General features: G+C 38.2%; 1 long non-coding RNA gene across 2 annotated transcripts in view; it reads left to right on the forward strand.

Annotated features, from left to right (window-relative positions):
- LOC135301603 (uncharacterized) overlaps nucleotides 1–11,010 on the forward strand; it is a 39,192-nt gene that overhangs the window by 876 nt on the left and 27,306 nt on the right. For both annotated transcript variants that reach the window (XR_010363364.1, XR_010363365.1), the window contains exons 2-4: nucleotides 507–554; nucleotides 867–1,004; nucleotides 3,225–3,333. This is a non-coding gene — a long non-coding RNA (uncharacterized LOC135301603). The remainder of the gene's footprint in view (nucleotides 1–506; nucleotides 555–866; nucleotides 1,005–3,224; nucleotides 3,334–11,010) is intronic.

The following is an 11,010-nucleotide window of genomic DNA, read 5'->3' on the forward strand; positions in this document are numbered from 1 at the left end:
TCCGATAAACAGTGATTATAAAAGGAAACAGAGTAATCATGGCACTATTTGCAAATCTTTGCAAGAAGCTTTCAACCTGTTGAGTTCAAAGTTTATGGAAATCAGTTCCTGGAAGGAAAAGTTAAACAAATAATCACATTCACCTGAAAGTCATCAACAGAATAACAGCCATCAACTAAATATGCATAAATAATACCAAATTAAACCTAATTTTGTCTGTTTTAGAGTAAGAAGATGTATGGAGAATGTCCTACATTACATACCTCAGCTTCAAGAGCAAACTATTTGACAGTCTTCCACAGTAATTAATAAAAAATAGAGGAAGGAAAAATATAAGAAAGTAATTTAGTGCATAGCATAGGGAAACATGCTTTGAAAATTATGTGTAATGATGCAGTGTTGAAACTGAAGGATGAATTTAATGTTGTCCCTTAAGGACCAGTTTTGAGTCTGTTCCTGTTCAGTACTGTCATTAATGAGCTATCATGATCTTTGCAATTTTGCAGGTGGCATTGATTGGAGACTGTCTGAAGAACTGGAGAGCATGAATCCAGGTGATGCTATGGAACTGGAAGTGAGAATTGCCAAAAATGCTGATACTTCATGACTGGGATACAGATAGTGTTCTGAGGCAAAAACAGTCAAGTCTCCTAATGCAGGCTAGTAAAGAAATAGTTTGGTTGCAGGTTTATAGAAAAAGATATTTTTATAACTCACAAAAAACATGGAACAAAATGGTTTTTCCATGTTGTAGGAGAAACAACATGGAACAGGTTGACAGGTTGTAGGAGAAACCTCACAAATTTTAAAAAAAAATCAGTATAAGCAGGAATAAGCCTCATAACACAATTCTTCTCTCCATTCAGAACTTGAGGAGACCTGAGCTGGAAATCTGGATCAAGTTTTCTTGGGCAGCCAGGAATACACTGAACCAACAATCAAACTGGCAGAAGCAAAATGTTGCTCCAACTCAAATTTATGATACCACAGATATATTTGACAAGGTAAAAACAATGAAACAAAAGAGGAGAAAAATGACCTATGCAAAGAGTAATGCAGCAAAGGAAGAACTGAAAATTATAACTGTTGAGATTTGTTACAATAGTCACACAACAACCTAGTCAATGCTTCAACTGAAAAAATTGAAATTAGATGGGAGTTTCTATTTGAGAAGGATAAAATTGTCATTATAAGAGAGAAAGACACAATTTCTATTAGGACTTTTTTTTTTTTTTAATCCTCAGAAACTCAGTGATACATGATCTTGAATGTTGACTATTCTGTTTTCTAACAAACCCAGGAGGAAACATATTTCAAAGACACAAAGCTAAATTTGTTTGCAAGATGGCATCTAAACTGCAGGAAACCAGTTTGGGAGGTACATAGACAATGGATAATATGTATGTTTGTACTTATCTCTGAAGAAAAATTGTATGGAAGCCTTTTAATTTTTTGTCACAAAATTGGCAGGGCTCACATAAAAGAAAAATCTTTTGTATCGAATACATGTAAGTTGCCTTCATGATTGGCCCTCCCTGCAAAGCAGTGAGCATGACATAGTTGTATATGCTATGCCAACTTTAAAGTTTAACCTTGCTAAAAGGCTGGCTAAAAAAAACCCTCAAAAATATTGTTTGAAGTAATAATTGATAGCAACAAGGAAAAATTTACAGTTAACATAGTGAAAGAAAACCAGAAAAATTTTAAAAGCTTAGTAGAAGAATGAAAGCAGCTTTCTACACTCTTATAATAAGAGTCCCTTCTGGTCAAAAAGAATAACGATTATGTAATTACTATTAACTGCACTAGATGAAAGCATCAGAAGATCATGAATAGAGAAACCAGTTCTGTGTTAATGAAGTTGGAAAGAAACTTTACTCTTATACACTGTCTATTCCCCTGTAGTTTTAAGAATTCCATATGTATAATCTTCTTTTATCAACCAAAGAAATAGATTTATGCCTGTTTAAATTTATCTCTCCATCAACTGCTAATTGACTTTTGAAAACTTAAATAACCTCACAGTTTGCTTGTGTTCCCCTGCAGATCGGCGTTCAGACCCTCATTTTGTACTCCCCACATTATTGTTCTCTCCATCCTTATCTTCCTACATGTCACCCTCCTAAGGAGAAAGTTATGGGAATTTTTTCCAACAGTGGGTTTTATACTCAGAGTTGGAGATTTGTTCTTTTAAAGGCTAAAGAGAATTTCATGGTTATTAACATGCTGGTTTTTTCAATGCAACTTCTCTATGTGCTTATTCTAGGCAGGGCTGCAGGCATCAGCTTTTATTAAGCTTATTCAAAACTTTCCATTGTAGCACCCAGTTTGCAAGTAGACTTGAGAAAGCTTTGGTTATTTCAACCCAAATTTGTCATGTGCAGTTTGAAACTGTGATTTTATATCTTTCTAGACTTGAAACACTCCATTAGATTTTGCACAGATATAGGAAATATGAGCAAAAGAATAGTACACAGAGAAAATGGTTTCACATCTATGACCTTCATCTGTGTAGACCAAGAAGGAAAAAAAAAAAAAAAACTGGCCTGAATTTTTTGTAGAGTAAAAGAATTTTTTTTAACCCTTAAAAGAGCAGGGAAATGACTCACCACTCCTACTTGAGTACTTAGGCACAAAGGGTCCTAAGTCTTTTGAGGCTGGATATCCTTTGAGAGGCTAGAGGAGAACAGTCTTGGGTTAATCTCACTCAGCACTTGTCAGGGTTCCCAGGACACCTCCAGGAGTCCCTCTCACTATAACACTGGAGACACACGTGTTTCTCTAACACAGAGCTTCAGGACCATAGGGAAAGAATTTAAATTTAATTTTCCATAATTCATTTTTAAGACAATCAATAGATAGGAGGAAGCAATATCAGGAAACAAAAATGCTATGGAGGGGGAAGAAGACATGTTGTAAATCCTAATACAGTGTTATTCAGAAGTTTATAGATATTTATGTCTTTAGCTACAGATGAACACTGATTTATAGGAAAGTTGAAAACTCCTGGCAACTTAAAACTCAATGAATTGAAAAAGAAGAATAGGCTAGATGCTGTCAGAATGATCCCAATGATAAAACAGAGCATAGCAGGAGTGTATTAGTTCAGGTTAATGCATGGTAACAATGACGAATAAGATCATAGAGTCAAGCCATGAACCCAGCACTGCTAAGATCACTACATCCCCAAGTGCCACAACTGCATATCTTTTAATTCCCTCCAGAGATGATGACTCCGCTGCTGCTCTGGGTAGCCTGTTCCAGTGCTTGACAACCCTTGCAGTGAAGAAATGTCTCCTAGTATCCAGCTAAACCTTTTTGGCCCAATTTAAGGTAAATTGAGCACATTGCTGTTTTATGTTCAGTCACTGTCAATGAACACCCTTAGGGTCCTTTTCTACCAGGAAGTTTGCCAGCCAGTGCAGCTCTGCATGGGGCTGGTTGTGTTTGTTTGCCTTATTGCACCTCATAAAAATTGCCTTTGTCCTTTATGCCAGCCTTTCCAGATCCGTCTTCCTACCCACCAGCAGGTCAAAACTCCCACCTAACTTTTCATGTACAAACTCATTGAGGGAGCACTCAATCCCCACATCCAGATAATTGATGAAGATATAAAACAGGCCTGGCCCCAACTCTTTTTTCTTACCCAGCAAACAGTGCACCCATCCACATCATGGGAAGCCAGTTTCTCCAGGAGAATGCTGTGGGAAATGGAGTGCAAGGCTTTACTAAGGCCTAGGTAAATGACATCCAATGTCTTCCCTCATTCTCCAAGTGGATCACCCTGGCATAGAAGGAGATCAGATTAGTCAAGCAGCACCTGCCTTTCAGAAGTCCATGCTGGTTGTCCCATATGATGATCAGCTCCATGACCTTCTGCTGTACCAAGGTCAGACTGCAATGAGTTAGATGGCATAAAGGCCCAATGGAACTTCCATATGAAGTTAGAAAATCCAATCTAATCTGATGTGCCCAGCATGGACAGCATCAGTGATTTGAGAGGTTTTGTACGTTATACAGTCTCTCTGATGAGAAGATGAAAGTTTTATTATTCACAGAAATACCTGAGCTTTTTCAAATCCTTCTGTAAGTCTTAGGTCAATTTTAACTTGTGACAATGACTTGCACAGATTAATTACTTGACTAATAAACCACTTTCTTCTTCTCAATATAAAACTTGCCTTAAAACTGTATGACACATCCACATTCCTCTCTTTATTATCCATCACATCTTTTATTTGTCATCTATTGAAATGTGAATAGCCAAAAATGATACTGCTTTGTACAGATAGTTTTTTCATTATTTTAATAATCATAACTGCCTTTTAAAATGTTTTTCTTTATTTGTTTTAGTCTTCCATTTCTGCCATATCTTGGGGGCAATGAACCTTAGAAAATCCATAAAGTTGTCCTTCAAACCACAGTCACTCTTTGCTATGGCCTATACTGTTTGAGCAGTTAAAATGTTGTTGATAGTTTTATGTTTTCTCTCTTGAGTGTACTTTGCTTGCAGTTTCCATATCAATGTAATGATAGCTTTATTTTCAGATTTAATTTTTTAAGCTTTTTGTTGAAGATACTGCTTTATTGTCTAATTCTCTCCCAAGAGGCTGAATAAGCAGGGCCAGTGGCGCGTCTTCCCAGTAATACCCAAAGTTACTTTAGTTCTCATTTCTTTAAACAATTAGAAATAGCAGTGGACATTTGTGTTTATTAGAGTAGTTTTGATCAAAAACCCGCCCTCTTGATAAAGACTATAATGTCAGCTGCTTTACTGCTGGTGAATATCAGTGCCAGCTGGATAGATTGTGTAGTATAGAAGGACTTCAGAAAAATTCCCTTGCATTTTCCCCAAAGAGAAATAAGGGATTAGGAGCTGAAACCTCCATTGATAATTAATAACCAGTTCCATGTACAACAGTCCAGTTGCGTCTCTCATGTATCACAGACCAAAACATTTTGTTTGCTAATTTGGTAGGATACAGTAGAAAATTCATGATTATTTGAATAAACTATATATTTTAGCTCCAGCAATGTTATTGTATTTGACTGGACCAACATAAAAACATATTTGATCTTTATTCTCATCTGAGCAAAGAATGAAAGTGCAGATTGGTGGGGAGAACTTCCTTGAAATTCTGACAGAAAAAAAACCCCAAAGATTTTTAATATATAAAAAATCTTCTAAATCCAGTGTATTAAGCAGCACCACTCAGAACTTTATTAGATATTAAAGTAAAAAAAGTAAGAAAGTTTGCTGAACAAAGCAATCCCATTAAGTTTTCTAATTCTCCTTCATAGTTTATTGACATGAAGGTAAAGTCATTACATTAATACTCCCTTTTGCAATTAGCCTTATTGTCCATGACAAGTCTCATAAAGACATAGCACTTCATTAGTTTCAAGATGCATTGCTGTACAAGGGAATGAGACCTGCCCCAAACTGCTGTAGACTCCACATGAGCGAGATAGTCCTACAATTTCATGGCTGTACATTATTGCCTTAACGAGGGAACTCGTTGAATAAGCATCCTCTTTCTAACCTTCAATGTTTTCTGTATAAATTCAATAGTGTCACCACTTTGATTGCTGTCTCCTTAGTGACTAATTGATATTAAACAAATTTTTAAGTATTTTTCTCTCTCAGTGCAAGTGAAAGGTACCCCATGACTGACAAACTCCCAGGTTCTGTCTGCATTAGTTAAGGTCAAACAGGAAATGGAGCAATGTAGCAAAGTAAGGTAGCTGGTAAGTCAGATGTATAATAATAGCAGGGTACAACTTTGTTCTTTTTTGCTGAGAAGTTACACAAGTGAGCAATAACAGCAGTGTCTTATACAGGGAATAACACAGGCTCAAGACCAGAAAGTGGGATTTACCTCACTTATTTTGGTATTAAAAAGATAAATATCTAAGTATGAGTGAGTTATACTTTAGAGTCAGTGAAAAATAGTAGGCAGTTCAGATGAGCAACTCACCTGAATCATCTTAGATGCTTATTTTGAAGCAATATGAATTGCATTTGGTGTTTGGATTATTAAAAGTTGTTATTCTCTAAGCCCTGCCAGCAACTCAGCACCACAAAACCACTCCCTCCCTCTCCCACCAGCTGCAACAGGGAGAGAATCAGAAGGGGAAAAGAGAAAACTCATGGGTTGAATAAAGACAGCTTAATATGGGAAGGAAAAGCTGTCCACAAAACTGGAGCGAAATAAGGAATTCATTCACCACTTTTTATGAGCAGGCAGGTATCCAGCCATCTCCAGGTGATTTGGGAAGACAAACACCAGAACCCCAAACTTCCCTCATTTCTTTGTTCTTCCTTCTGCTTTGTATACTAATGGTGGTATATGAGCTGGAAAATCCCTTTGGTCAGTTTGGGTCACGTACCCCAGTTGTGTCTCCTTCCAACCTCCCACGCACCCTCAGCCCTCCAACCAGCATAACAGTATGAAAAGCAGAAAAGGACTTGGCTCTATGTAAGCCTTGCTCAGCAACTAAAAAAAAATCTCTCTATTATCAACACTATTTTCAACATGCATCCAAAACATGGCCCCATGCTGGGCACTGTTATGAAAATTAGCTCTATCCCAGTCAAAATGAGTACAAAAGTGTAGGTAAGTTGCTTAAATTTGTGAATTCAATAGAAACTGCACAAGTATATTGAAAGCTTGCAAACAGCTGGCAGGTAGAGAAGAGGAATTGTGGGAGGTATGGCTGTGTAGTGGACATCAAAATTTCAGTGTCTTCATCTATGGGCTACATCTCGCCCTTAGGTTAGAAGAAGGACTCCCAGAGTGACAAAATTTTCTGTTTTGCCTCAAAGTTAGCTCTGCAGTCCAAAGTCTGAGGAAGAATAGGTTTATCTCCAGAGAGATATATTTATCTTGTTTCTGAAATGAAGCAGCCAGGAAATATCAGACAACCCATAGAATGGGTGTTTCTCTCTCTGTTGCTTAAAGCCAGAACTTGGGTCACTTAGTGCTTGCAAATACTTAGCTGCAAGGAAAAAAAAACCAAAAACAAACAAACAAACAAAAAAACAAAAAAAAAAAAAAAGAGAGAAATATAGGCTAAGAGTGAAACAGCAGGAGCCTGGTAGAAGCTGTCCCCCCAGTCCTATTTAACCTGCACTCACTACAGCCTTTAAATAAAACTGCCTGTGTTTGGACAGCCCAGGAGCAGGTTAACAGCTAGTATAAACCCCTCAAGTTTGTTCTATAACACTCCCTAGTTTTCTTTTTGCTAACCCATGTTGTTTTAGCTAGAAAGGGACCTGTATTTTTCAAACGATGAATATAGCATGTATTCTTGAACATCAAGATCAATTAAACAGTGATCACATCAGTGAAGCCCAACAAATGATGGTCAGCCGATATTCACAATTGGTCAGATATATTTTTTTTTTCCTTTTACGTTTATAGCTAATGAGACATTTCCATTATAAACCCAGATAGTTCCAGCCTTTGTGCAGGTTTTTTGGAGGGTGACCTACTCTTTAGGGTTGCTTAGCTTTTCACCTTCACTACCATAAAGAATATCTAAGGCAAGTAGGTTCCTAATTTAGGTGCCTTAAAACTAGGTGGGATGAATCTGGGAGTATTTGTTGGGCTACTCCACAATGCTTTAGTACCAAAATCAAGGAAAACAGAGTCACCACAAGTAGAGGCAGCACAATCAGGTTCCTGCTATTTACTAAGAAGAGTTAGAGCATTTCACTGACATGCTGCAGGTATTTCTCTGGATTAATTCAAGAGAAAATTAACTGTTCCAACCACCAGCTACAGAAGCTTGTCTCTTTATCTGAAGCTGTAGCATTTTGCATTTCCTTTTAAATATAGACAGGCATAAACTGAATATTATTAAGATTTTTTCACAAGGGTAATAAGAAAGTAGAACTCACTACAGTGTCCCATGTTTCTTTAATTTCACAGCTGAATTACCAGAGACTTGCTTAAAGAGGAAAGTCTACAAGAAAATTCAGAGCTGCTGGAAACACGTATATGTACATATAAATATGTTCAACCCCTTGGGTGTTATTAGAGTGGAAATAACATCTAGTATATGCTAAAACTATGTGCAATGAAGAAAGGGGGTCGTGCATTTTTTAATAGGAAATGACAGAGGGCATTTCATCACTGCAGAACCATGTAGTTTTTACTTAAGCTAGTTTTAAAATAGTAGCTTAGCTGGTGGTAGTGTAAAGCTCAGAAGTTGCTGAGAAAACTGGGAGGTGTTTCAGCTCCACATGACTGATATCTGAGCCAGCTGAAGCTGCTTGATCAACTTATGATAGAAAAATCAGGAAGGATGTATTGAGAATTTGCCCACCAAGCAAAACTGCAAGTCTTAGGCATGTGAAAACAAGTAATGGACATGACTGCCAGACAGCTCATCTGATACCTTTGAAGACAGAGTAGAGACAACATTTAGCTTACTCAAACTTCTAGATATTAGAGACAGAACTTATTGTAATGAATGACATTTGCTTAAAGCATTAAAGAATAAGTTGATTCCTATCTGTGATGTTTTCAAATTCACCCCTTATTGGAGATGATTATCTTCTGTCAGCTTCAAAGGATGTATTTGCCATGGTTCTTGGGAAGAGCATATTTTCTGAGATAATTTGTCCAAAAAGGCAGTACAGACTGCTGATGAGAATCATCATTAAATAAGCACAAGTGGGCTTATTTCAGTGTAGTGCCATGATAGCATCCATACCTACAATACAATGACAAGTGCCAGGGGATCTGTCAAGGACACAGCCCTGGTTATGGCAGCAAGGGAATGTACAAGGCTCTAACAATCTCCCAAAGACACTTGCCAGGCTCTCCTGTATGCTCAACACTCCAGAGTTGTGGGCATGCTTGTTTTGGCAAGTTTTGCAGTCATACAGCTGTGGTAGTGTGAGAGGCTATACTGGGAAAATCAGCAATTGTCTCTCAGGACTGGTTTCTTGCATTCTGCATTCTTCACTGCAACACTTGTGATTGCACTGCAATGAGGTCAGAGCCAAAAGCTCTGGTGAGAGCTAGGCTTCACCACAGTCCTGCTAAAGAAAAGGGCAGATCTCCATGAAAGTGTTTTGTCAGCTCATGAATCCTTTTTGCTGCTGTTAAGCTGGCAAACACAGTCTGAAAGTTATCTGATTTCGTCACTGCTATGGCTTTGAGTCCAAGCCAGTACATCAGTCTCACATGTAGTGCTCACTGCACCTTAAAGGACTTCTGTTGGAGTGGCCATGTTGTTTTTCTGTCTTTCTCTGGTAATACTGTATGACCTACATTTCTCTCCCTATTTAATGCATTTGTGGCTGATTGGGCCCTGGTTCTGCCCCTCCTGCTTGCTCTCCAAATATCATTACTCCTTAACTAAATCTAGATGGCTAGAATTAAAGAGTCTTCCTCTGCTGATAATTATTTTATTTTAGTCAGGGAGTAGCTTTCTATCTTTATCTGGGTCAGTATTAAGCTTAGCTTCCAGTGTTAATTTTCATGCTAAATATTCTTAATTTGTTCCTCCTTTATAAGAAGCTCCTTGATCCAGTAAATCTTCTTGTCCCTCCTACAGTGTCTCTAGTTATGAATTGTCATGATTCAGTGAATCTGCAGAGAAACTATTTTAATTATCCTCCCTTTCTCTCTCTGTCTTCTGCCAGGATGTCTAAGCCTCCTGTGGAGGGAGCATTCCTATCCTCCTTCAGCTCCCCTTAGGCAGTTGGAAATTTTTCATGTCAAGTTATCTTTTTGTCTCCCAAATCATTACTGGATATGCACTTCTTAGTGCCGCGATGTTGATTTCTGTAGGGAGATTCCAGCTGCAGGGAAAGGAAGGCATGAGCTTGGGAGAGACTGCCAGGGAGAATGGATATATAATTTATGTGAGCCTTGGCAAAGCCACAGAAAGGCCTGATCTGCTGCATCACACTCTGGACTTCAAGGGTTACAGATTTCTGCTTGATTCAGTGCAAGAAGGAAAATCACTTTTGCATGATTTGTAGCTGGTATGTGTTTTATTTTTTGGATTCTGAACCCCATCACACTTTTGGGGAGTGGTGGGAATGGGCAGTGGGATAGAATCTCCAGATCTCACATGTACTGAATCCAGCCCAAATAGCAGAGCTGTCTTTTCTCCAATTCCAATAGTTCTGAAAACTGGTTTCTGGACATCCTAAGACGACAGAAGAAAGCATAATAAACTTTGCAAACAATTAGGTCTTTGCTTCATGCTCTCACTAACAAGGCAATCACTTAGATGGCAGCTTAAGCATTGGTGCAGTTAGTTGAGAAAAATGACAAAAGCCTGGATAAAATGCTTCCCGCTCAGGCTCAGCACTGTCAGTCATCCATTCAGGCTTCAGAAGTTCCCTGGTGCTCTTTGTTCAGCAAGAGGCTTACTGGAACCACCACACACTGTGTCAAACTACCAGGAAATCCTTTATCAGTTCATCCTTTTGAAACTGTCATTGAAGTGTATGGACCTAAAGAGTGATAAGCATTAATAATACCGTGTTCTTTTTATCCATGTGTCGCAGTTTGGTCTTAGTTGGCTTTATCTTAAGCTCAGGATTTGCAGTCCAGGCTAGTCTGCTGCAACTACCCACCTCCTCGTCGTTTTAAAAATGGTGCTTAACATATCACATATGGATACATAAGGAAAAAAAAAATCAAGCTAATATTTTTATCTAAGTCAGAGGTTTATGCCTATTGTTTGTAACTTGGACTTATTTTGGCAAGTGCGTCAGCATCCTGTCCACGGTCCACTGGCATAAGTCCCATAAGCAGCATCACTTGTCAGAGTGATAGTGTTGATGTTTTGCTTGCTGAATTTTTAATTTTATTTGGGGGTTGTTTGTTTGTTTAGGGGTGTCTGTTATTTAGCATTAATCAAACAAGTAATGAAACAAAGATTTGAAGCAAAGGTCTGAACTATTACACGGTCATTTCTCATCCTGGCATTGTCAGCCTTTAAGAGCATTCATACAGCCACACCCAGTCATGCAAGCACAAC

This window comes from Passer domesticus, chromosome 5 (assembly GCF_036417665.1).
Source record: "Passer domesticus isolate bPasDom1 chromosome 5, bPasDom1.hap1, whole genome shotgun sequence".
Lineage (NCBI taxonomy): Eukaryota > Metazoa > Chordata > Aves > Passeriformes > Passeridae > Passer > Passer domesticus.